The sequence below is a fragment of the Acanthochromis polyacanthus genome, chromosome 1, assembly GCF_021347895.1.
Source record: "Acanthochromis polyacanthus isolate Apoly-LR-REF ecotype Palm Island chromosome 1, KAUST_Apoly_ChrSc, whole genome shotgun sequence".
NCBI lineage: Eukaryota > Metazoa > Chordata > Actinopteri > Pomacentridae > Acanthochromis > Acanthochromis polyacanthus.
The window spans coordinates 14,901,821-14,923,455 of record NC_067113.1 but is presented as its reverse complement, the minus strand read 5'-3'; the positions used below and the strand labels follow the sequence as shown (position 1 = coordinate 14,923,455).

General features: G+C 41.9%; 1 protein-coding gene across 3 annotated transcripts in view; it reads right to left on the bottom strand.

Moving 5' to 3' along the window:
• The window catches only part of tiam2a (TIAM Rac1 associated GEF 2a), a 106,845-nt gene that overhangs the window by 74,217 nt on the left and 10,993 nt on the right, over positions 1–21,635 (bottom strand). The window contains exon 1 of one of the 3 annotated variants that reach the window (XM_051938495.1): positions 11,791–11,818. The exons of 1 other annotated variant lie outside the window; for it this stretch is intronic. The gene's annotated coding sequence lies outside the window, so the exon portion shown is untranslated. Of the gene's footprint in view, positions 1–4,395; positions 4,616–11,790; positions 11,819–21,635 lie in introns of those variants that run through there. One more of the 3 variants, XM_022204132.2, reaches the window with a different exon arrangement.

Below are 21,635 nucleotides of genomic sequence, written 5' to 3'. Positions count from 1 at the left end.
GGGTTTTTCCTTCTTTAACTGAGGGGTACCAACAATTTTGTCCACGTGTGCATGGGTGGGCCTTCTAGCCTTCATCAAAAACAAAACAATTCCCACCCACTGATGAGCAGGTGGGATGTGCTGGAGTAAATGTGTACCCACAATTTGACCCATCCATCATGGGGGGACAATACAAGACACATGGCGCCAACTGAACATCACAGCATCGAGCACTTTGGCCTGTAGCATCAGCTGTGTTTGCCTTTCCAATAGGGCACAGATAGTAAGTGGGACCTTATGGCTACTGGGCCGAGGTAGGGCAGATCAATCACAATTTCTATTGTCATAGGGATTGACCGGTAAGCAGGCTTAGAGTCAATGAGTGGGGGTGCAGGATGGGGGATTTCCACACAAACAGGGCTGTAGATTGCCTGGTGACTGTGCCACCACGCGCCGTCTTTTGAAGAGGAGATCCGAAATGCAAATATCATACAGCAGAGACGTGATGCAACTTGACTGTTTCCATCTTGAATTCCTAATCAAAGGGTTCAAACGGGGTTTACATGCAGCAACGGTGTTCTGAGAGAATATGCTTTGAGCATAAAAGATCACACCGACTCCTACTGGGTTCTCTGCAGCAGCTGCGTTGTCAAGACTTCAAATCTCGCATACGGATCAATACGCCTGTAAACAGCCTCCACATCTCTCTTCCCCACTTTATTGTTCATATATTTAGATAATCAAGCTAACTCTTGTCTATCCACAGCCTATAATTCAAGTGGTGGGGTTTAAAGTGCTGCTGCAGCACCTTTACCAGACTGAAATATTGTATGTCATCTAGAAATTACATGCACCGCTACTCAACTGCTGCCATGGGGGCTTTTTGCCTTGTGTACACCAATTGCCACATGATTTATAGGACCACCAATAAAAGAGTAGTAACAGCATGTCTTGCAGTTATTTCTTGGGGGTTAATGAAAGTCTGAATCACTAGTGAAGTCGTCTGGCACCGTTTTAGATCCGGCTCGCCCTCTTCCTCACCTACATCCCAAATCATCAGCGGGGTAACTCTTAATCCAATACCTCATTTGACACATTGTTTTAGTGTCTGCCTCCATTTAATCTTCATTTTCTTTGCGAACCTTCTTCAGCAGGTGACCAAGAAGGAGTGTACTTCAATTTAGATCTATGCATTAATCTCCTCAAAGGCCCAGGAGCAGTGGCTGCTAAGAGGAGCAAGAATGGGCGCCAGGGTTCAGCTGTAAGAGGCAACATTGCTCTGCTGAGCTGGACAGAAGGTTCCTGTATGTGCAGCAGAGCAGGGGATCTCGTGTTGGAGTACATACACGATGTGCAGCTGACTGTGCAAATCCCCCAAAGTGGATGTATGCGCGTGTAGTTGTTTGTGTGTGTGTGTTCGCCAACCCAGTAGCCACAGGAAAAAACAAGTTAAATTCAGAATCACTGAATTATGCAGCACAAGGGGTACAAAGCACCTCTTTTTGGGTTGTTTTCTTAGTCAAAGGGTGCAGTTAGTATTTATCTCCTAACTGCTACTATGACACAGGATGGGTAATGCCAGCGTTGTGTCCGCGATGAGATTTTGACCTGCAGCTGTGTGACACCAGGAAGAGGTCAAAGCCACCCATGTGTCTTTCGGTCTCGGCATCTCGGTGAGTGCGGTAGCAAATGAGAAGTCTGGGCCAAGATGCTGTCAGCACCAGCTTTCAGTTCACCTGCTTTTTATAGCAGCCACTCCAGACACTGCTGGCCATATGCTACCAGCAAACACTTTGAAAGCCAAATATAATTTCAAACCACAGCAGTAAGAAATAGAAACACACAGGCCGCCATTACGCCTGCCTGACTGGACTCTCTACTCCGAAGCCTTGGAATGACATTTCGCTGTAATGGAGGAAGCGAAGAGAAAAAAGGTTTTCCCGATTTCAATTTGATGCATTGAAATCTCGAGCATGTGGAGCCCCTGTGGTTTTCCTTTTTCTCCCCCCCTGCAGGGCCTCTCTACCTACAGACAGGAGAAGGCCTTCATCCCCGAGTGACAATAAGCACAGATGTTACTCGTGCCTGATAAGTCACATGCACGGCACCTTATATGGAGAAAAATGCGCCGGGTGGAAGACATGAAACATTGGCGTTTCTCGGCCAGCGTGCTCGCACTTGAGAATTAACGATGACAGGCGCTCACACACAGCCTGCGGAGAAGAGAACAATTCCAAGTTTTCAGCCCGATGAAGATAGCTGCTCGCACAAAGCATCAAAGTATGAGGGGCAGTCCACTGTTTAGACTGTTGTTCTTTACATAACTCCACACAGTGTGTCAACTGACATCCAAATAGATTGTTTCATAAGGGAAGTTCCAGTGGTAATTATGTCACCACGTCACGATGTTACTGAGCCCTTCTACTTAAATTAGACGAGCAATGATCTGTTTCTGAAGCAACTCCAAAGAGAGAGAGAGAGACAGAGATGGGAGTATTGCATCTCCCTTTTTTTGTCACTGGTAAACAACTTTGACAACTGACAGTCTCCTGCCAGCAGAGAGGCATGACTTGTTGCACAAAAGGAAACGGTAAACAAGCCAAACAATCACATGTTTTTCACTAAAAGGAAATTAAGGGCCACACTCGATCAATATCACTCTAGTTCAAGACCTCCTTCCAACCCCGGGAAAAACAGAATAGTAAAAACACAATGTTCCGTGTGGTTGAGGATTTCTTCGCCGCAAAAATGTGAGCCGCAAAGGCCAAAGTATGCACATGCAGCTTCTGACCCGGCACTTTTCGTTTCTGATCTCCAACGAAAACAAACAGGCCACACACATGAGAACGATGGCAATTATGTAAGTGAATAACTTATTTCTGTATAGTCCATTAAACAGGCAGGGGGCTGAGAGGCATGAGGAAATGTAAACCAATCACACAGCATGTTCCTCCCGGCAGGGAAAATAAAGACAAGGCATTCTTTGGGGTCTTTTCTCTCACATTGGGCTGAGTCTAACTCCTGGATTTAAATGTCGTCAATAAATTATTATCCAGGTCATCTTTCAGTAATTGCACAGTGGCTCAGCGGTTAGCGCTTGCAGGTAGAAGATAGCTGGTTCGCGTCCCCACCTGGGCTTGGGATCTTTCTGTGTGGAGTTTCTATATTCTCCCTGTGCATGCATGGGTTTTTTCTGGGCTCTCCGGCTTCTTCTCACAGTCCAAAAGCATGCTGAGGTTAATTGGTGATTCTAAATTGACCGTAGATGTGAATGTGAGTGTGATTGTTTGTCTCTCTGTATACAGGGAGTCCCCTGCCTTCACCCTAAGTCAGCTGGGATAGACTCCAGCCTCCCTGTGATCCTAATGAGGATTAAGCTGTGTATAGATGATGGATGAATGGATCTTTCAATAATCATTAAACCCATTAATAACCAAGTCATATTTTGTCTAACCCAACATCAGGAATACTGCACAGACTCCAGACGGATCAATGAGCAACCCAACCAGCCACTGTTAGTCAAACATTAACCTGTGTTTTTATTATTACAGCCCTCCTCAGTGGTGAGCAAAGGTGGCAAGACTGTGAGAGTGACACCTTCCCGTGTTGGTTTCCATGACAGAGGGTGCACCACGCCAAAAGGCATCCACGGCCCTTCCTCCCTGTCCACAGCTCCTGTTTGCTCTGGGTTGGCCCTGCACTCCAGGGGTGCCGGGGGCCCTTTTGTTGCTCGTGTAAGTGGCTCGAGAACCCTTCCACCCAAGCACACAACAACAATACAAGCGGAGGGTAAATCACATCCAAACACAACAGCAGAACACGGGCCAGCGTTTGAGTGGATGCTCCCAATCTCTCAGTTCATAAATCAGAAGGGAAGAAAGCAGCAATAAGCCTCCTCCCTGACACAGAGCTCTGGGCAACACCTTGAACATGTACACACTCTTTACATTGATCCATTGTGTCAATGCAACTCTAATACCTCTGCTGGCAGTTTCAATTAATTTCCGAGGCTGAACATGAGGACAGCATGCAATTTATTTCATTTATCACACTAGATTATATTTCACACTTGCACAAAAGATTTGATTAGGAATACTGCATTCTAATGAGGGAAATGAAAACAGCTCTCACACTGACAGTTTGAATATCTGGTCAGTACAGATATTAAAGGAGGGTCATTGTGGGGATAATTACACTGCACTTTTCAAACAATAACCCCTGATGCAGCTCACTCTCAGAATAAACCGCGTTTCAACAAGAAACTATTAAAAATCACTCAGTCACAGCAGAGCCAGGAAATTCATCAGGATAACTTTTCTTTAACAAACGAGTATTGTAAATGAGGGAAAAGGCGCACAAGTAAGTGGAGTGTTTTAAAAGCAGCGTGGCAGTGGAAGAAGTTCGCCTGCAACTTACCGGCTAAGCTTCCCTCTCGTGGATGATACTTCGAGCAATATTTACATGTTTCCCTCCGAGGAATCTTTAGATATAACGCGGTTGAAAGCGCACAAAAGTCGGATTTTCTTTCAGCCCAGACTTCCACGGTTTGTCCGTGTCCACAGCGAGCGATCCCGGGACGGAGCGCCGAGAGACTGCGGACTCCTCCCAGACACTGTGGGGTTAAACTCCTCCTTCCCACGGACACTGAGAGGGGGGATGGCCGTGTGCTTCAGAGCAACACGGAGCACCGAGGTGATCTCGCAGAACTACAGCTACATGTTTGATAAAACATGGCAACTCGGGGGCTTCCAAACGCTGGTTCGTGGACTTTTAAGGGTCCCTCGGGGGGATTTCAGGGTCCTCATTGAAATTAAGTTGAATTTGTTTGCAAGATAGTTTCGGATTGTTCATCAGCTATAAAGTACTTGATTTTATGCTTCATTTCTGTTTTGGGGTCATTCCAGAATTGGAGGACATTTTACATCCCACCTATCAAGTTTCAAATAATCCATGCATAAAATATTAAAACATGCAGTTGGTATGTAAATGTACTAGTCCTGAAACCAAATCTAAAATAAACTAGGAGAAGAGAATGTTTGAAAACACTTTTTAAAATATCAAATAAGTCTGGAGTTCCGCCTAAGATGCCATTTTTCTCTTGTCCCACCGGATTATTCCCAATCTGAATCTCAAATAAAACAGTTAAAATTAAATTTAAATCTCCTTTTTTGTATTTTTTTTTAATTGTTGTCTCTTGTAATTAAGGGAACTTTGTTTTAATAAACATGACATTTTAAATAATAATCATTATGCATGGAACATGTGTCCCAAAACAATCCTGTTAGCATGACCTTTTTAGCTGGTAGAAGAAGAAAACAGTGAATCATATGATACACTGGAATTAACATCATCAGATAGTTTTCCAAAAGAATGGGTAGAGCAAAAGTATGCTCTCTCTTCTATTTTTCATATTTTCATAACAGCCTTGATTTAATGTGTCACTCTACCTTCTGTTATGCATATTATCAGGATAAGATAACTTCTATTTACTTTTTTCTTTACTGTTTTCCATTAGTAAGTTTATCCTCTTGGTCAGCAGTAACAGCTAAATATCTAGCTTCTACCCCTGAGAAAAAAGCTACTATTACCATGGATTAGCAACCCTGTTACTGTGATATTTTATTCCTCACTACACTGACTGCACATGCATTTAATTCAGGAATTATTTAACTTTCTTCAGACAAATTGTTACGTTTTAACCTTTGTCCCGTAGCAGGCCTTTACCTGAAATGCTTCCTTCTCTTAAGTTCCCACCCAGCTGTTTTTTTTTTAGAAGTGAACACATATTTAGCATAACACTAACAGCCCTATCTGTCACAAGGACTAATGATCTGATAAGCACAGTGATAAGAAACAGGTCTGTTCTCCTCAAACAATCTGATAGCACCCTGCTGATGACAATGGTCATTGTTGTTTAGGGGCCTAATGTTTATTCCTGTCTTTTATTTTCTCTTGGTTGTTCCTCGTCCAAATGCCTCCTCTCTTTGATAACGCGGTCATAATGACGATTCATTCCTTCCTTCAGTCTCCCTTGCGATGTCTGTAAATCTTGTGTTTCATAACGTGGCTCTTTGGCCAGGCGTGTCAGCTCAGCCAGATCCCTCCAATCTGCATATCAGCCTCTTTACAGCTGCTACAGTGGGAGCAGCCAGAATGATGATGCATATCACCCCCCTGCCCATTGTAGCAGCAGATACAGTAATGCTCTGCTCCTTCCATCACAGTCCTATCAGGATCTGTCTACACAACAAGCAGCCTTTCATCCCCCTTTGGTTGGCTATAGTCATGGAGATTTGAGCTCCAGTTAAAGCACATTGTTTTGACATCAGCAAATCTTATCATGTATCTTTAGGAGTGTTGGATTACTATGGAGACAAATTAGAAGGTGAGTCATTGCAAATGGAGAAGTGATGAAGCCAAAAGTACTGATGTTTAAAGTGTTATATTGCAGTATTACTGCAATAATCCACTGGGAAAATGTCATCAGTCCTGCCAGTGACGTGCTACACATCCCCACCCTGTACATGATGTGGTTCACTGCAGAATTCTGGATAAATTCTGGCCACATAAAGACTCTTTTGTGTCATCTGGCAGCGAAGCAGCTCTGGTCATCCCACATCTCATTAAAGATAATTGGCTGTGACGGACATCCTTCCACCCATCAGCCCTCTCTGTCTGTCTGTTGGTCTGACACAAGACAACAGTCCTGACCGGGCTGCTCCTAAAGTAGAATCCCAACGAAATGAAATATTAGTATTGTCAGTTTATTGCTTTAAGACACACCAGGCAGCAGAAAAACAGTGAGCTCAGCCAGAATTTTCTTTTTTTTTTTTCTGCTGATGCCAAAAGAAATAATACCACACAGACCAGCAGACAGGTATGAGCTTCCACAATACACACATAAATAGTCATACACTTATCAACACCTCGGCCGCCTCTCCTTCTTTTAAACGAGGCTTTTTAACAGCCCCAGTCCAGCCATCCAGACTGTCACCACTTTGTTCTGCCATTATGGTTTCTCTAATAGGGTCGTGGCGGTAGATGCGTGTCTGCGTGAGTGTGTGTTGCTGTACGTGATAAAAGGGGAGGAGGGCTGCAGATTCCCTGCTAAGTGATGTTCTCACCCTTCCTCACTGCTGCCTGTTGTGGGATGTGATCTGCCCATTATTACCACTGGTGCTGAGCTGCGAGGCCTGGCCCGCTTGGTGTCCACATGCAATTACCACGCTCATTTGTAATGTAGCCCTTAATAGCTGGCTGCGGCTGGAAGAAAATTGTCTCATATAGTGGTGTGCAGTTGTCTGGAGGGGAGGATGATTTCCGGCCAGAAACACAAGAAAGGAGCTGTCCTAAGGTGTGTGAGAAGGCAGACAAAGGGAGGGCTATAATCAGACTTTGCACCGCCACACCCTGAGACAACTCCTTACTTGCTTCTAAATATGGCAGAAAAAAGAAATGAAAGCATCCAGGAATACAAAGAGGCCACTGCAGCAGCTCACACAATAGACAAAGGAAATCTTTACACTGAAAAGGCGTAAGAAGGGCACCTGTAAAGATAAGGTATGAAAAAGCTGAGCTGCTGCGGAAAGGCTTTTAATTGAACACGACAGGTCTGATCCAAGTGATAGCTGGCCGACTCCTGAGGGCCAGACTAATGAGAAATCAATGACGACAACGAGGGAAGTGTGTGTCGCAGCGGCCAACCTCTCACACCAGCGTTATTTGGGTCTTTAAAGGACAGACAGAGCACTTAAAGCCCCTGATTTACATGTGATTCAATTAGTATCAGGTAAAAACCTCAGTCACTTTATGGCAAATCTACAAGAAAAAGTCAAGAGTCTCATACGAAAGCTTTTTGAACTGAAGACCTGCGAGAGTTACTCAGCAGAAATGTCACTTTTAGTTTCATTTTCTGCAGAAATAAATCCCACAGCTGAAGATAATGTCTGATGTAACGCGTAGATTCTTGATAGAGTGGAATGCTATCAGAGGATATATAAGCCTGTATAGATTCACTGGTGTGGGAAAGCACATATGTGATGAATTTGCCCCCTACATAGTGCATCATCTGTCTGTCTGGCTGCCTGTCTGTCACTCAGATATGCCATTACTGAGGGGGGATGACAGAGGGCAGGCAGAGGAGCTGGATGTGCCCGAGCTGTTGATTACTTGAGTTCTAAGTGAAGAAACTATCACGAAGGTGCGACAGAGTGATGAGTTGAATTAGTCTTTTGAGTCCCTGAGTGTGGAGAAAGGATTGAGATGGTTATTTGATTAATAGGAGGGTGGGACTGTAAGAGCTGGAGTTAAAAAAGGCTGAAAAAGGTGGGATAAAAGTGGCCATTAAAGCCAGCCTGGCCACAACAAAGCATCAAAAGGTTTGCTGTTAATCCACTAAAATGGTTACTGTATACTACAGAGAGCAGATTGTGGAGGATCATTATGTAGAAGTGGCCTAAAATTGCCTTGTGGGACGCACCTCCGTTTTTCCTTCTTTGATTGATCACTTGCACTGATTACCTGGTCTAGTCTCAGTACAGTCACCATTTCAAGGTGACTGTACTGACACTAGACCAGTTTCACTCATCAAGGAAGCAGGAAGTGTTAAGACAGTGTTTTGTTCTTAGTCATTCACAGTTTCAGTAAGTTCAGAGCAGCTGATCATCAGCTGTGTATGACCATGCATACAGTAATGCACATAAAAAGCTGATAAAAGCAGCACTGATTAAAGCCCCTCTACAGGTACTGATTACACTCCCGAAAACTCATCTTCACGTACAAAAATTAGATCTTTAAAAGATTTTGTCAATGAAAACAATGTATTCCTACTTTAAAAGTGACTCAGATGGGATACTACATCTTTACTTTCTCTTTAGTGTGCACATTTATGAAGTCCCAAGCCTCTACTTACTGCAGCTTAAGCACACCAGCTCACCACATTGCTCAAACACAATGCCAAGAGGTAATATTGAAGTCATTCGGCCATACATGCTGGAACTGGAAACAAATTGTGATAAATGAAGGAGAAGAAAGACAACAAAAGCTCCACCTTGCAAGTAGATTTGTATGGTTGCTTGGATTTTTTTCAGGCCGGTATTATGAAAAGGTGTGTGAATAACATAGGAAGTCACTTTGTGTGTTATCAGAGCGCATCCCTTACATTCTGCGTATCATCAAATGAAGCGACCCTTTCCAATGATCTTTACCTCAGCCATAATACTTTGATGCGTGTAATTTAAACCCATGAAATGACACATAAACAGTTAAGATGCACGGGCACAGCATGTAAAGCGTGCCTGAAATGGAGTCACACAATCCAATGATATCCTGTTATTTTGTTATGCATGAAACCCTGAAAGTTTGAATCCAGCCATCCATCTATTATCTATACACCTCTTAATCCTCATTAGGGTGGCGGGGGTGCTGAAGATTATTCCAGCTGGCTTAGGTGAAGGCAGGGGACAGCCTACACAGGCCAACAGTCCATGGCAGGGCTACATATAGAGACAAACAAGCACACTCGCATTCACACCAATGGACAATTTAGATATACCAATTAACCTCAGTATGTTTTTGGACTGTGAGAGGAAGCTGGAGTACCTGGAGAAAACCCACACATGCAAACTCCATGCAGAAAGATCTCAGGCCCAGGCCGGGACATGAACCAGGGACCTTCTAGTCTGAATTTGTATTTTTGAAACAGTATTTTTCGGCCCACTGTGCTCCAAGGTGCACAGCCATGCATCTGACTGCTTAATTCAGTGGTGATATGTCTTCTGGCAAATAAAAACAGCATATGGACATGCTAACAAAAAGGGGGAAAAAAGAGATTTTCACCAGAGGGGGTCTTTAAAATAAAAATTATTCAAACATCAATGCACAGCTTCAGGTGTGCACATACTTTACATACAGCAGTAGTACCCACCCTGGGGGGATCAAACCTTCTAAAGATTTAGAGGTACAATCAATAAATAAAACATTCCACTTTTCCTGCACATCCCAAAGACATACTTTGTGTAACTTGTGTTGGAGACATTCTTCAGTGTGGCACACTACAATAAAATATTCAAATCCACTGCTGCACACAATACAGTCAGCTCAGTGTGTTACAGTAGGTGAGAATAATGCGTGGGAGTGTTAGTGTGACTGCTGCCCTGTAGTGACACTTCTCTACAAGCTGTTTTTGCACATCACAATTCACAGTTTAACTTTTTAGGCTCAGTGCTGATAAGTACTATTAGATAAGCGGCAACAAGGATAAAATTGTGATGCAGGAATTTCCCAGTGAATATATTTCTCTTCATTTTTCAACCATTCAGCAATTTCACAAGGGATGTCTGTTTACATGTCTTTATCACTACATGCCTCTTTTCAGATTTCATACACTGCAAGATTGTATTTATTGTGGAAAAAGGGACATCATTGGGATGGTGTGCGAACTGTTAACTTGTACGTATAGCAAGAAGCAGGCCATACCGCACTTCACAATATATCGACTAAACATATAGTATGTGACGTTTGTGGTCTAATCCAACGTTTGGCTTTCTCAGATAAGATTTACGGATACATATGAGCAAGTGTTGTGTGAAATCTGTTCAACACTTTTACTAAATCCCTTCAAGAAAACTCTGTGAAAAAACAACATTTTCTTTATCCCTTTAAAGCCTCTATGTTTTATCTTTGTTGAATTTCTACCTTTTTACCGATTCCTCTCAGGCAACGCTGCCCACCTACATCAGCTCAGAAACATCCAGCTGCCCGTTTTTTTTCTTTGGCTATAACAGCCAATAGATCTGCAGGAAAATTGCATGTCCTAAAACACAGTGTTTATCTTCCCATGTCAAGTTGGACACACAGTGGCACCAGGCCTTGCCCAAAAGCACCCAAGACAACATTGGTGGCCATTTTTATATATCCTTATCTGATTGTAGGGCAGATTTGACAATGACAAAGTTGAGTGCATGTAAGTAGCCAAATATATCCCACAAGAGAGTGAAAAGGATATAAATGATTGAGGGACTATGGGGCGATTACTTTATGAAAGAAAGATCAGGACTGGACAAGCCTTGTCTTTATAGACTCAGTGAAAGAGAATAAAGAAACAGTCTGTAGCTCTGGGCTGGCGTGACAGTTTAAGCTGCCTCAAATCTCCTCACTCCTGATCGAATGAGTGCAACCACAGCCCTGCAGCCAGCGGAAGGGAATCCAGAGCAAGCACAGGGACATTTGATTGAGTTATCGTACACTTAAATTGAGTCAAATGAGGGTAGCGTATTACCAGCCGACAAACATACCTTAAAAATCAAACGCTCTATTCAGTAAAGAAGGGTAAAAGGCTGATTCCAATGAGCCAAATGCAATCATTCACTCTGAAGTGTAATGTCATTTGTGTTGAGACGTGCTGAGGCTAAAATCTGCTCATTCTAATTCAACAGGAGCAAACAAGGCAGACACAAACAACACGGAGCAGAAAGTCTGGGAATGAATCTTTACTGCAGCAACATTCAACCACAAAATTACTCTTTGGCCAGTTAATGAAGTTATGACAGTGATAATACTGGCCTTTAAGACAAAGTGGAACACAGTCTTATTGCTCCATTAGGACTGGAATTGTCCCTCCGTCGAGCCTGCTAAGGTAACGTTCCCATACCTATTACCTCCTGGCTCCCCGCTGAGAAACACTTTCACACCCATGTGAAGGGAGCAGTGCACAGAGCTGTTAAAATCTCCTTGTTAAAATCTGCTCATTTCACTTTCCTAATTAGAAACACACACACTACTCTGGGTCTGTCCCACAAAATCATCACCTACCAGTTCGGAAAGCACCAAAACCCGAGCTGTCTGTTTGGCTGCTCAGCTTTTAAACAAAGTAGGAAATGAGCGACCTGGAGTGTTAGTAGAAAGCTGATACTTCCCCCTCAGACTGTCTCGACTGGTTTGTTTACAGGCCTTGTGGAAGCATGGCAACCATGGATTAGCCTCTTTGCTTGTGAGCTTACACATCCAAGTTTGTGCTTTCAGGCTCATGTGCATTTTTTTAAATGTCTCCTTGGGGATAAACTTTGGAGGCGAAGTGTGGTAACTCCTGTAGAAATACAATTCACTATACAAGTGAATTGCCTTTACTAATTGAGTGTTGCTAAACCCCTCCCCCACACAATGGTTATCCAGTGATAGCTTAGTAACGTAGAAAGGCGTAGCACTTCTGTGAAGCTTTGGATTTTCTACATATTTCAATGGTGCGCATGGAGCTGAATGATACCCAACAGAGTATGGACAGTGAGAGGAGAAAAGTATAAGGGGTGGATTAACCAGAGCTTTCTCTGCTGCACTGACTGCATAGGCAGCAAAGTAGATTACAAGCTATAGGAATAACCAAGCATTAGTCCCAAAGCTCAAGAGAATATTATTACTTGGCCAAGGAACTCGGTTATGTGACGATCAGCGTATGTTTGTCTGTACTTCTGTTTTTCCGTCTGTGCGCAACATTACTGGACTAACGAGTCTGGATGAAATTTTCAGGGAAGGTCAGAAATGACACAAGGACCACCTGATCAGATTTTGGCAGTGCTACAGCTTATAGTCTGGATCCATGGATTTGTCAAAAACCTCTGTATCATTGCGAGATAGTGTCACGGCGTCACTGTTACTATAACAACAAGTGAACACCACATCTAGTGCCTGCTGATGATCACATGATTGCGATCCTACCACAGATTGACCGCTGTTGACTTATCAGAACTTATCCATCAGACAAATGATACAAGGAACAATTGATAAAATTGTAAGGATGTTTCCGAGTCCCATAAATTCCCGCTGCCTGCTACATATTTAGGCCACGCGATTCGGTATCCGTAAATAACATACACATGCATAACTCACGCCTGTCCTCAGTGCAAGGTCATTTTGTTTGTGGGTACATCATATTTAATGGCCACTTTCTATGTTGCTGTGATTTCTGATCATGAATAACTAATAAACAAAAGCTGCATTTCTGACAATGCCATATGGGGGAATGAACAGCCTTGGTGGAGTACTGCGCTCTCTGAGTGTTTTTCGTGTTACATTCATTTGTAGGGTTGTATGGGCACAACCTGCACAAACTCTGTTGTAAACTGTGTGGAAACTGGTTCCTGATGCCATCACAGTTAATGCTGCAGACACCACAGATGTGTAGGTGCTGTTAATGTGCTGCTTTTCTAGTCTGCAGGCGTCCACTTGGAGATTCCGTTCTGGCTGTGTTTACTTTTTCCACTCATTTCCACTTTTTCCCATTGCCCTTATAGTGTAAATTCTGCAGACACAAATTTGGGAATGTCCTCAGAGGGGTCCACAAGGGTCTTTGCAGGCTTGTGGGGATCACAAAATTTGTGTGCACAGACTCTTTTAGACTCTTACATTCTCACAGACATACAAATCATAAAACTGGCCTAAGCCTGTATTCACCAGAGATGGTATAAAGGAGATATTTCTACTTACAGAATCCCGAGGATAAATCAGTAGGAGACTTTTGTAACATAGGATGCATAGCACACATCCTGTTTCTATCCTCATTAAGCCAATCGTCTGCTTTTTTATCAGCCAAACAAGAAACTTCCAGCCAATTGTAATGTTGCTCTAACTAAAGTGTGACTAAACTTTTAAGCATTTTTTATCAGTTTTGACTTGTAATTCTATACATGCAGTTTTTATGTCGCGGTGAACAATGAAATTGCTGTCTTGGCTGTATCCTTTTTTTATTTTAACAGAAGCCTGGTCTTGTTAGCTGAAAAACAACTGCTGTGTCATCAACAAGATGGTTGCCAAGTGGCAAGACTTGCTCATTAGTTACTTCTCATTCAGAGTTTTTTTCATTGCAATGCAGTCTCAGTGTTTTAGAACAATGTCATGTATTTGCCATCAAATGCATGGTTAAAAAGTTATTTTTTTAAATGCATCAGCTGGAAATACTAAAAATCCTCGTGTTTTTAATTAGCTAGCTACTCACACTAAAATATGCCAGCATTAGCTGTCATTTCAGCCAAAAACATTGACTGTCTGTAGGCCAGAATGTGCACAAAGGTTTAGGTCACATCACTGTCAGTGCTAGAGAATGGTCTGATTGCATCTCATCATCATTCAGATTTTAGGGAAAAACATTTTTTTAAGCAATCACAATTGTGTTGGGTGATGCTAAGTCCAGCATGCAGCAACAGTGCCTCTGAAAAAAGTGATAGGGGAATTGTTTTAATGGAACATTTGCCCACAAAGCTGATCCAAAACTCTTTTAAAACTTCCCATCTTTCACATGTAGGTTGCTGCTCTTAGGATGTTTATTCCCAAAGCAAAATGGATTTCAAAAACTGTAACACATAGATAGTGGATGGGGCTGTGTGAAATCCATCGCAGAAAAAAGGCTGCTTATACCTGAAGTCAGACAAGGCTTGCAATGTTATGTTTCTACAATTTTTTAGCAGTTTGAATAATAATAGTTAATAGTAGTTATATAGGTTCATTCTGAAGTGTTTGCATCTTGGATTATTGCATTTACACAGGAGAACCATGGGAAGAGAAAAGCATTGAACATGTTTCCATTTCAGAGCAGCAGGTCTCCCCTGGTGTTTGTGCTCTCTGTAGCAGTCCTCTGTGTTTTCTCTTTGTTTACCTATTAACCTATTTAACTAATAATAGCTAATGGATGTATACGTGGGAGACTCTTTTGGTCTGAGTTGTGAAATCATATTAGTTCTCCTGTGTGCAGTAGTGTGTTTGTGTGTGTATGCATGCAGGTTTGATCTGACTGAAGAATATATGGAGGTAAAATCTCTTTAGAAAGGTCAACAGTATCCTCCATTATCTACTTCTATCACTGCTTAGGCTTATATGTAAAGACAACATGCAAAAGGCTGGAAACCCTTCACTGTAAATGACAGCAATGTATTCACCTTCTAAACAGCTTCATGTCTTCTTGCGCCGCTCTTTAAAATCCTCAGCTGTGTCTAACAGGATATTGGAGCTTTCTATAAGCAGGAAAGACTCCAGGTCTTAGGGGGGCACACAGGACATCCCAGCCAGGTTTAGTGTTGTTTAAATCTGGTGATCTGGGAGGTCATGGGAACCATATTAGTTCATCTTGGTTTTAGTCACTCTTTTTTTTAGCTGCATGTCTAAGGGCATTATCATTGTAGGAAAGTTCCCCATATATAACACTAAGACCAGATTACCAATGAAAGTGAGACCCTGCTGTGTGGCTCAAGACCTCCAGAGGCTCTGAAAAATACAGTCTAACAGCATATGAACGGATTTGAGCTCAGTTCACAGATAACTTCCTGATTCAAGATCTCGATGGTTCATTATTTTATTGTATAAAGTGTAATCAAGCTATTAAATTGAGACCAGCGTCAAAAAAGCACACAAATTGTTCAAGAGAGTTGTTGAAATCAGGATTTATTGGTGTCCTACTGTTTTTGTACCCTGAGGCCCCTTTCCACCCAATTTTGCAATATCACTATAAATCTTCTAGTAGCATGATTTTTTTTTTTTTTTTTTGCTACAGCTCCAACTTTGTCCTTCCTTTGTTCTAAGCTAATAAACCTAGAATTATTCTCCAGCACAGATTTGATTTTTTTAAGGATCAACAGATTTATCCCTGATAATGAAGTCTGACTCATAAATCCCATCCAGACAAGTCTGATAGTTCTGTCTAGATGTGAATAAAGTCCTTTTTGGAACTTTTTGGGTTGAAATGAGCAGCAGCAGATGAGATTGTAGTTACTGAACTGAAACCTTTCCAAACGTAAACTGTGGTTTACATCGGCTATATCAGCCTAATATAAAATGTTAAAAATGTATGCATCCACATCCCATATAATAAAAGCAGCAACACACTTATTAAAAAGTGATCGTCAGAGCTCTTGTACAGCTGACACACACCACTAATTGGTACATTGGTTGCTCTGCCTGTGAAGCTGAGCTTGTAATTATGAAGATACCATGATGAAAGTTAAAGTCGTTTAATGTTTCTGTTATTTTGTCCAGCTTGTGTTTTTAAATGCTCACGGTCGGCATGGAACCATGAAGATGATGGAATCCAAGTCCTTAATGATGCAGATTTTAACTGGTTTACTGTGTATGAAAGCAAGTTTATAATATTCCACCACTTCTCTCCTTTTTCTCTGGCAGCCTGTTAAATAGATGCAGTCTCTGTTGCCCTCTCAGCCTCCACCATTTTACCCCCCTGGTCCGGCCTGGCTCTGCATCTTCTGGTCAGACCTGACCCTAACACACTAACTCCTACACTAGGGATGAGTGCCAGATTCATGTTTCTCATTTTCTCCCTGGTGTCCCACGTGACAACACAGAGTGTGTGTGTGTAGTAAAATGGGTGAAAGCCAAAATAGGTTGGCAGATCAGACTGTCTGCTCACTCATTAGAAACAAATCCCTCCTTCACCCTGTCAGACTCTTTACACCAGCCTCCTGACCCTCCATCTCCTCATCAAGGTTCTGAATTTAGTAGATTTCTTTGTTGTACAACTGAGTGGCATTTCTGTTCAGTTTTACTTACTTTCAGGATGAAAATGTTTCATTTTTTATTGTAATATTGTGTGGAGTTGGATACAGCAGCTTCATTTGCAGGTGTATTTTGCTACAATGCATTATGTTGTAAAAACACAGTTCTTTTGAGTCTGTGGTTTGACATCAGTGCAGATTTCAAACTCCACACTTGTTCTCGTTCTGTGCTGAGACATCAAAGAAAAAGTAATTCTGCTCAGACATTTTAACAGTGAAAAGATTCTTCTGGACGGGTTTGTTTTTGATTACAAAGGCTGTGAATATAAACAGATAAAATTACATCTGATTAGATCCATGTATTCATGCAGTCAGGCTGCCTAGCTGCAGACTAAAAAGTAGTCTTTGATATTTGGAAACAAGCTAAAAGTACTTTCCAGCAAACATTGCACAACTCGGTGCACCAAAAAAAAATTAAATTTGACTGATTGTTGCATGCAATCAGACTCAGTTTTCAAGCAAACACATACTAGAAGTCTTTTAAGTATGCAGATGAAAATACAATTAAAACTTCTACAGTGTATTTCCACAACGAATGGGCAAAATATTCCATATTTTCTGTGCCCTGAGTTCCGCCTGGAAGGCTGCATAAAGTCTCCTGGCCTCATCTCTGATTGGTGGAGGTTACATTTGCAGTCTTTTGTGTAATTGTTTTTATTATATTCTTATTTACAGTTAATATTCTTGAATCAGTCAAATATAAGGCAGTAAAGGGCAGTGTTCAGTAAAGTAAACACAATATTGATCACAAGCTTGAAGGTCTCTATTGAGGAAAATAGAAAAAGGTTTAATTGCCACTTGTGTATTAATAACTGTGTTTTCATAGTTTTTATAGCTCTACAGAGAGATAAATATAATTTATGCTTTGGATAGTTAAGATGGTAAACATCATCCATATAATCAGAAATACAGTCTATCCATCCATCCATTCTCTATACACCACTTTATCCTCACTAGGGTCGTGGGGGTGCTGGAGCCTATCCCAGCTGACTCTGGTGAAGGCAGGGGACACCCTGGACAGGAGAAATACAGTCTAGATATTGTTAATGTTAGAAATGACTATTTTAGCTGGAAACCGCTGATTTTTAATGGAATATCTACATAGAGGTAAAGAGGAACATTTCCAGCAACTATCACTTCTGTGTTCTCATGCTACATTGTGTTAGCTAATGGTGTTGAAAGGCTAACTGATGGTTAGAAAACCCTTGTGCAACTATGTTAGCACATGAATAAAAGTGTGAGTTTTCATGGAAAACATGGGAGACCCCAAATTTTTTGAACAGTAATGTGCATATTTAGCTATGCATTTCCCCCACTTCTGAAACCAAAGCTATGTCCTTGGAGAATAGGCTACTAAAATGTTAGCACAAAGCAGATGTGATCATTTTTATGTTCCTATTTTAAGAGTTAAGCTTCCCAGCTAGCTGGTGATTCCCCATCGAAAAGGGTGAATCCATTTGAGCAGAATACCCCTTAGTTTGAAGGGTAATTTACTGCTCTCTAGCCCTTCTGACATTCTGGAATTTTTTAAAGCTGTATTTTTAGTTAGCTTCATGATCCAGGCAGTTGGTCCCACAGAGAGTCTCCGTTACCAGGGAATCTGACCACACTGCTTCACTGGGGACTGAAAAAAAGGGCTAAGAGAGGATGGAGAGCAGAGCGCGAGAGATAGAGGATCAGAGAGGTAAAATGAGACGTAAATGGCCAAAGGAGTAAAAGAACGAATGAAAGAATGAATGCAGTGGAGCGAAGGAATAATGAAGGTAAAAGGGGAGACCATATAGAGAAAGAGGAGGGAGAGTAGATGTAGAAAGAGATGGGAGGACGTGAGGAGTGCAGCGTCAGCGCTCCTCTGCTCATCACTCATTTGTCATTTCATTTGCAGAGGCTGTAGGGCAAAGCATGTATATTTTTCATGTTCCATCGGAGTTGAAGGGAAGCGCGAATGAGTAGAAATACAGCTTTAATGGAAGTTTTCCCAGTGGTTCCAATTATTTTAATTTAAAATCTGAATTATTACCCACCTGCTTCTTTACTACTACATCTCCAAGAGCTAACAGGAAGAAAAGATAAACCCTCTATGACTTCTCTAGGTCATGGACTTCTCAACTCTGAACACACTTTCTCTCTCTCACACACACACACACTGTTGTGACATCTGCTGCGGATAGGAACTGTCACACTGCAGTCTCTGCTGGGGCCGGCCGTCACAGATGTTCTCAGCGAGGTCCTCAGTCCATCCCTCCACCCATGGGAGAGTTCAGACCGGCGGTCCAGAGAGACAGAGAGACAGGAAATCTGTTCTTGTTCTATTTAACAGGCCAGTGGATCCATAACACACACACACGGACACACGCTTCAGATCGTACTGCTACTAACAGCATGAAAACAGACTTATTCTGGTTTAATGAATGAACAAGTGCATCTGAACTATGTGTGAAGAAGAAGAAGCTGTGTAGGTGTGTGGTAGAAATGTGTGAGCTTGTGAGGTTTAAAAGGAAATAATTGTGAGTATTTGGTTTTAAATGTGTGTGTGTGTGTGACAGCCGGGGGATCCCTAGTGCCTGCTGGTCATTAATAAACATGATCATGAATGTTTAATCCCCATCAGTGGGGTGGCATGGGAACCCTCATGGGTGATATTGACAAAGTCGCACACACACACACACTATTACACGCACACACTCGACAGATTGGATGAGCGGCAGGAGAGAGGTTTGAAGCATCAACACGGGGCTAACTACTCGTGAGCAGGACATCGGCTCTGTTGTCAGGGAGAATTGTCTCCACAGCAAGTTTTACACACGATCCTTCAAATAAATCTTGATTTAAAGGTGCTTTTTATGTGTGTAAAGAAAGTGCAGTGCAGATATTAATGGCCCACTCATTAAAAATATTGATGATAAACACATATTTGCTGTCAGAGTTAGCTGATAAGAGGCAGGAATATACCATGGAAATGGAGAAAGGTGGCAAAGTTCTCCCTAACCACAGTGAAGTTTCAGGAATTTTCAAAGAGTAAACAGCTGTGTCTCAGAGAGATTACTTTCCTATACAAACAAACTGCATGCTCATTTACATTTTAAAAGAAATGTATTTTCCTCCTGGAACGTAAGACTATGATGTAGCAGGAAATGCTTCCAGTTTGAAAGAACGATGGAGTTCATGATAGGAGGCTGGAGAGGAAGCATAAGCATAAGCAACAGGACTTAAACCCAAGAGACTTGAGTTTGCATCCTGTGTGGGAGCATTATTCTTAGATTTAAGGCCCTTTCAGACATGAGATATGGAGCATTGCTGGCTTCAATAATCAGTTAAAGTGAGTCACTTTTAGATTAATGTTTCTCACAGCATCATTTAAACACACTGATAACAGTGAACGGGCGCAATATTTGTCATACACACAAGATTAATACATCAAGTGCATACTAATGCACTAATGTGTGTAAACTGTGACTCCGTGTGACAGCTCACCTGTCAGAGGTGAAGTACAGTTCACTGTGTCACTTACTGTTAGATCCTGATCCTGTCTACACGTTGGGAATCATTTATAATTAGAAATAATTCATGACCCTACTGCTGTTGTTCCACCTGTGTAAATGAGTGTAACTCTCCGGTAGACGCTGATGTGGATTCTGCTGCTGTTTGAGGCTGCAGATGTCAAATAAACTCAGAGAAAAGACTCCTACAAACAGCTGGAAGCAACAAATTAATAATCTGATCTAATTAATCTGATTTAATGTTTTGTTTTTATGGAAATATCAGATTATAAATACACGGCCTGTCCAAAACACATAAGTTGCCACTTGGATTTCACTAAGCTAATAGGTAAGAACCTTCCATTGGCTCATTACTGCAGTGATGATTATATTTCAGCTGCAACAACTTATTTAGGCCTAGCTGATGCAGCGAGGAGCTTCTCATTTCTTAAACAACCGTGAGGAAAAGATGTTAATTAGATACAGAAGGGCCAAATTACTGGCCTGTGTCAAGTAAAGAAAACAACTAAGGGGATTTCTGAAACTGCTGTAATCAGGATAAGAACCATCCAATGCCTTGTTAAAACCTGGAAGGATTGGAAGGATAGTGGTGAACCATCATCTTTGAGGAACAAAAGGTATTAGATGATTGTAGGAAATCAACAGTAGAACTCATGGCTATGTTTAATAGTGAAAGTAAGAGCATTTCCACGCACATAATGCGAAGGGAAAGGATTGGGTCTAAACAGCTGTAGCTCTAAGAAAACCACTGATCAGTGAGGCTAATCAGAAAAAAAAGGCTTCAGTTTGCTAGGGAGCATAAAGATTGAACTCTGGAGCAATGAAAGAAGACCATGTGGTCTGATAAGTCCAGATTTACGCTGTTCAAAAGTGATGGGTGCATCACAGTAAGAAGAGAGGTAGATGAAGTGATGCAATCATCATAACTAGTGCCTACAAGCCTGTGGAGGTTAGGGTTATGATCTGGGATTAGTCAGGTTCAACAATGTTATGTTCCCAAAGAATGAGGTCAGCTGACTACCTGAATATACTGAATGACCAGGTCTTTCCATCAGTGGAGTTATTCTTCCCTGATGGCACGGGCATATTCCGAGATGACGATGTCAGGATTCATGGGGCTCACATTCAGAATGAGTGGATCAGGGAGCATTAGACATCATTTTCATGTGTGGATTGACCTCCACAGAGTCCAGATCTATTGAGAACTTTTGGGATGTGCTGGAGAAAACTTTGTGCAGTGGTCCAACTCCCATCATCAATCTGGGAAGAAAATGAATGCGACTCTGGACAGAAACAAACGCTGTGACACTGCAGAAGCTTATCGAAAAGATGCCACAGTGAATGTGTGTTGTTCTCAGAGCTAGAGGTGGTCCAATGAAATATTGGAGCGTGTGAATTTTTTTTTGGACGGGCAGTGTAGATGTGTAATTGTAGGACAAAGTAGATGAGAAAGTTGCTCCATGTTTTGGACCAATATTGGCATTGAAACATGAAAAAAACTTCCCCAAATTGCTTCACACATATGCTATGCTATGCCTATGTGGGTCTGACTCAGTAACATTGCTGTTGTAACTTTTAATGAAAAGTTACCAGGGTGCATATTCCG